Raw genomic sequence first — 6,000 nt, forward strand, 5'->3', positions numbered from 1 at the left:
ACTGTGTCTACAAAAGAGCTTCTCCCCTTGAATTACAGCTCACTAACGCACTGTTATTACCTTTAGTACCACACTCTGCATGGGTCAGTGAAAGTCTCCTTGAACAAATAAATCAAGTTGTAAACAATGTTAAGATGAGCTCCAGGAAACCAACCCTAGTCTTGCTAAGGGCTATTTCAATATGTTAAAAAAAAAAAAACTCATTACTGAGAATTACTGTTGAGGAACCCTGTTTAATGAGCAGTCTGCACCCTGAGGACATAACGACAGAGAAATCCTTATTGTTTTAGTGTCTCTATATTTATAAATTAATATCTCAGGGGTCACATGTTGCCTCAAGGTTGTGCAGAATTAACAACTTCACTGGCTTCGAAATTAGTCGTCAACATTAATTTTGTTGTTAATTGATGTGTCATGTGGTGGTGATGTGTACATCCAGCCCAGGTGCATGTTAAAGGGATAGTTCAACATTTTGGCAAATTGGCCCATTGCCAAAATCCCTCAGAGCTACGCTACGGAGGCTCATGGGATTTCTTGGTTTCCCTCATCAAACTCATCGGCTCTGCCGTTCTAAAAATAGCTTGCACTGACAAATAAAGGTAACGAACCTACTGCTAAGACTATAGGAATTATGGCAATGGGCCAAAGTGTTGAACTATCCCTTTAAAATCTGACACCAGAATAAGGTCTTAACTCCCAGCGCTACTTTGCTTTTCCTCCAGCTGTGTTTCTTTTTCAATTCTTCACCCCGTCCACTTTCATTTTCCTACATTCGAGGTATCTTTGTCAAAAGCTGCTGTCGCCTACACAAATACGTCTGAGCCTCGGCTCTGCTAAAAAAAAAAAAAAGGAGTTATGTTCAGTGATGACAAGAATTGATTTCCAATTTCCTCCACAATGACTGCGTCATTTCCAGCGACTCAGGCAATCTGGCCTACATTACCAAGGCTGCAGGGAGCCGTAGATCAGGGTGACAGCTGTCTTCACCTGAGGCCCCGCTCTCTGAGATCAGAGACTGAGCGGGAGAGAAATTTACTCTGTCTTCTCACTCAGGCTGCCTGAAATTGGTCATGTCCTTTAGAGAATTCAAGATCAACAGAAACAAATGTGCTCCTGTGTTTGAATCGGGGGCAGATAAGTACACTATATGTGTGTCTGCAGCTGAGTGATGATGTTTGGTTTTTCGGTTCAGCGTGATGTTTTTTACTGCGCCTTTTTAAATGCACTGCTCTGCTATTATTCTGATGGTTTAATTTTAAATTTGACATTTATTTGTTTGTCTTGACAACGGCAGCCACTGGTGGAGGAGGAAAGGAGCTGGATAACTAAAGTCTGCCTAACGGAATAAACACCCCCAGACTTGTAAAAGCATTGAGTGCAGCTGTTAACATTGTTTGGGGACACGTTACTGTGAAAATGTATCCAGTATAAACTTGATAATGTTTCAGCTATAGCCTCATTCTCCATCCCAGAGAGGAGAATTTATGGACCACAAAGGTATACGATGCAGTATCCAGATGATATCTCAGGATGTCTTAGAATAATGGAAAAAAACACATTGGATCGAATGCACTGCACTGAATTCCACAGTAATTTACAATCTTCACCCAAAGATTATGAGAAGAGCACAAGTCCAGATTTATATTATTCCACACATTACTGAATTTCTTATTTAAACACAATAATAAATCAATAGGTCACCTTATTTGTAATCGTAATACTGGATAAATACGATAAAAAACCACTTACATGTTGTTGAAACTGTCACTCCACCTGAACCTCAGGGCTCCGATTTTCCATTTCATTTTCCTTTGCCACGCTACGGCTTCCACCTCACCGCTGAAGTGAAGTGTTTTGGGTGGTGCACTGCACTCGCTTCTGCAGGTTTTTAGTTTCTTACTGTTGTTCAGTTTAAAAGTTTCATCCTGAAACTGTGTTGTCCTGGTAACAGGTTGCCTGTGATGGATGGGGTCACATTGTCTACAAAAGCAGAGTATACCCCTTGTGGTGCAGCTTTGGATACCACTTTGGTTATAGACACAGTACTGTAGTTGGGAAAAGTGCTTTTTCTTCTGCACAGTGCAGGTCACCTCATCAGTGTGTATGTGACAGTTCTGGTGTCAGTCTGCAGCTCTACCAGTAAGCTCGTATCGAAAGGTAAGCTCGCTCTCCTTTGCTTCACTGGGTCTTTTGGTTCTTATGCTGTATTGATTTCGCTTTCTTTTTCACAATTATCATCCAAAATTGCTTCAGTCAAATCTACAGTCAATTAACTTCAACTCAACTTTAAACTTTATTGTCCCCAAAGGGAAATTCATGTTGCAGAAGGGCAAAAAACACAGAACATATAGAGCACATCCACACAAACTCTACACAACATTGAACAACATTGAATGGCAGTACCCCAGAGGGCAAACTGGGAGCTGTTCCATACAATCGAGGTAAAATAAATAAATAAATAAATAAATAAATAAATAAATAACAGTGTATCATAACTGTTTAATATTTGAATTAAGTTGGATAATGGCTTGTGTTATGAATGTCATCACTTCTTCACCACTTCTCAGATTTGGATCAACTAGATCAGTGGTTTTATCACATTGATTCAGGGCTCTGACTGTTGGCTTGCCCTTGTTGCAGAACCATTGTAGCAGAGCTTTTCACTGCTCTTCTCACCTGTTTATACAGATTGAATATAAAAGGTTTGAAATACTGTGTGTGTGCCACGGGTCCTTCAAAAGAGAAGTGTTGATTTTAGTGGTTATGATTGGTATTTGTGTTCATTTAGTGGGTGCTTCATGGTGAGCAGGTCCAGTGACTGCTGTGTGTGTGTGTTTGTGTGTGTATCCAAGAATATACTATATGTTTGATTGTGGTGGTGATGTAGAGGCTGAAGCGATCAACCTCTCATCAACAACAATCAGCCTCCAGCTGTCAGCTCTCCACCAGCCTCCTCTGTGTCTGCTGGCAAATCTGCAAATGTCAAACTGTGTCGAGTCGACAAGAGGACCTGTCACTGCACAGAAAACACAAAAATATCTGCTGCAAGGTTTTTTGGCTTTCTGTATTTTTGCATCAGTGACATGAGGAGAGAAACAAATGTCCTTCTCTCTACAGCGACCCAGAGTTAGAGGTCTTCTGCACAGAAACAATTTCCTAAAAGCAAAAATATCCGACCATAAAAGAGCAAACAGACGAGTTTCACCGAGGCTGGACTGACTGTTGGCCCATTAGAGAGCCATCATCATTCAATTTACACCACACGATATGTGTTAAATTGGGTCTCTATAAGGTGACAGAGGCTCCTATTAGGGGTGGCGCGAGGATGGAGCTTTATCATAGTGCTGGTGCAGAGGGATAAGTGGGAGGCCATTTGTCAACTGTAATGCATTGCTCACAGCAGTTTTAATCAAAGAGCACTTTGTCCTTTTGACAAATGGTCCGGTGGAGGGGTTTGCTCCGCATCGAAACGCTTTGTGGCCGATGTGAGGTAGTGGGAGGGAATTAGCCTTCAGTTACATGATATACACTATATGAACCTGTGAGGGTCGTTTTCATTGGGATTAATTTCAGGAGGATGTGAGAAAGTGCTGCGGTGGAAATGCCAAGTTTACTCAAGATGTGATGTGACCACGCGTTATTAAAGTTCAGACATGATTTTTTTTTTTACTTCTATACAGTAGCAGGGCTCTGATATTGTGTTGTTCAGGGGGCCACGTTCCCTTAAAGCTCGGTTCAGGTTCTGAGCTTTCATATTTTCAAAAACCTTTAGTTGCCACGTTGCAAAAATAGCTTAATCATTGAGTAAGAAAGAAAATATTTAGACCTCCTCTAAGTCATCAGACCACAGTTCATCTGAGTTTCTCTGCAACATAAGATGGAAGTTTAACTAACTAAAGGAAATGCATAGTTTGCTGCTGTCTGACAACAGCATTTTCTTTAAGGGACAAAAAGAGGCAGTGTAATGAAAACTGTAATGTGATGTAAATATAATAAAACATTTTAGTCTGGCTGCAGCGAAACATTAAAAGATCTGTAGTTCAAGCAAATATATGAAGATCACCACTGTTGTGAAGTCCTATTTGCTGTATCTCTGTTTCTATATCTTATTTTCTCCTAAAACCATCGTTGCAGCAGATCAGTGCTTTTAGTTTTTTAGTTTTAGTTTTTTCTACATTAAAGACTCTATTCTGAATTATAATGAAATGGAGATTTACTCCATCCCTTTGACAGATCACAAACTGGTATAATGAAACTAATCCCAAGATAGCTGTAGCTGTTTATAGGAAGAATCATTACCTCTTATTAAACTGGTAATATAACAATTTACAGGAGATTGTAAGAGACTTTAAATGCTGAAGACATTTTCAGGAAGGCAACACAGTGGCTTTTACAGTAAATATGGATCTCAAAGGCCTGGTCCTGTACAAAAAGTAAAAAAATATGATGGCATGACATGTTATGAGGCAAGAAAAGAAGCACAGAAGGATGCATTTGGCTTATCAAACCATTTCTTTCAATCTCCTCTCCCCTTAAAGACAAAGGCTCTCCATTAAACCCCCTCTCGTCCATGTAATATTCCAAATGGCTGAAAATCTCTAACGCCGTTGACTAATGAGTTGGCTAATCCGAAGCATGCGGTGAATCAATGTAGAAGCAAGTGTGAGGATGAATGAGAAGTGCCGCTCAAAGTGTGTGTGTGTGTGTGTGTGTGTGCGCGCTTTCTGGTGGTCCAGCCTGTGATTAAACTAAGGGAGCCGACGGGGGGAAAAGAAAATCAATAGTTGAATTCATCTCCCAGATCACAGGAATGTATTAGCGTTGTTAAACACATTCCACTTAAGGCAGCAAATGAGTGCTTTTCAGACACATAAAATGAGTCATCGTTTAAACCATCTTTTAACAGTGTGTCTCCACCAGCCATTAAATGCTGCCAGACCGTCATTAGGCCACGTCTCATTTCTTGTCAAATGTTCCTGTCGACGGCGCTGATTCATGGCCGCAGATGTTTCACAGGCTCGACGCAGCTGATGGGGAAATCACCAAAGGGGTCACATCAATTTAAAGTTAGACCACGTTGACCTTCATTTCCTCTAAACCCCCATCCCCCCACCTCCCCCTCTTTTATAGACAGACGGCTGCCCACATAAACCACCATAACAGATTAGGAATAAATGTACAGAAAGCCTCAGGAGCCGCTGACTCTGTGTGTCCCGTACAGTAGACAGACACACTCTAGGGAAATGTCATCATGTGATGTTAGAGAGCTGCTCATTATTAATACATGGATCTAATGCAGTGGAGTCAACTCACTCGTCTCATTTACCTGCAGAGGGAAATGATGTGTGCACGGCCACAGGGTGGTGATGTTTGCCTGTGAATCATGATGATTACACACCATCACAGTCTGCTCAGGTACACAGTAGACTTCATTGAAAGGCTTCACAAGTTAACAAGCAAAGATGCTTTCATCAGGACCATAAACCTGTTAGAGGAGCTCAGGGCATACGTTGGTTGTTGCCTTGACCAGTGACTCCTCAACTCAACTCAAAATGTATTTATATAGCACATTTAAAAACAACCTTAGTTGCCCAAAGTGCTGCACAACATACACAGAGTCAAGTGCTAGCAATATAGATAAAAAACAGCTTAAATTACAACATTTACATGTGTGTTTTTTATGCAGTGTTTATTAATGTGCATTGTCCCTTTCAAATAAACTAAACTGAAACAATAAGATACAAGGAAGGAAAAATTACTAAGATAAGGTAAAACGAATAAACTCCTCACACACCTGCTGCCCTCTGTGCTTTGTGTGTGTGTGTGTGTGTGTGTATATACCGTAGTGACTTCCCCCTCCTTCCTCCCATCACCCTCTCCCCACACACACTGTAAACAAACATGTCGGTGTTTGCTAAGGCCAGCGAGGATTTCGTTGCCAAAAAGACCAACAGCCCTTTTCCACTACACAGTTACAGCTCGGCTCGACTCGACTCGGTT

The sequence above is a fragment of the Trachurus japonicus genome, chromosome 14, assembly GCF_045865225.1.
Source record: "Trachurus japonicus isolate A0001 chromosome 14, Traja_1.0".
Classification (NCBI taxonomy): domain Eukaryota; kingdom Metazoa; phylum Chordata; class Actinopteri; order Carangiformes; family Carangidae; genus Trachurus; species Trachurus japonicus.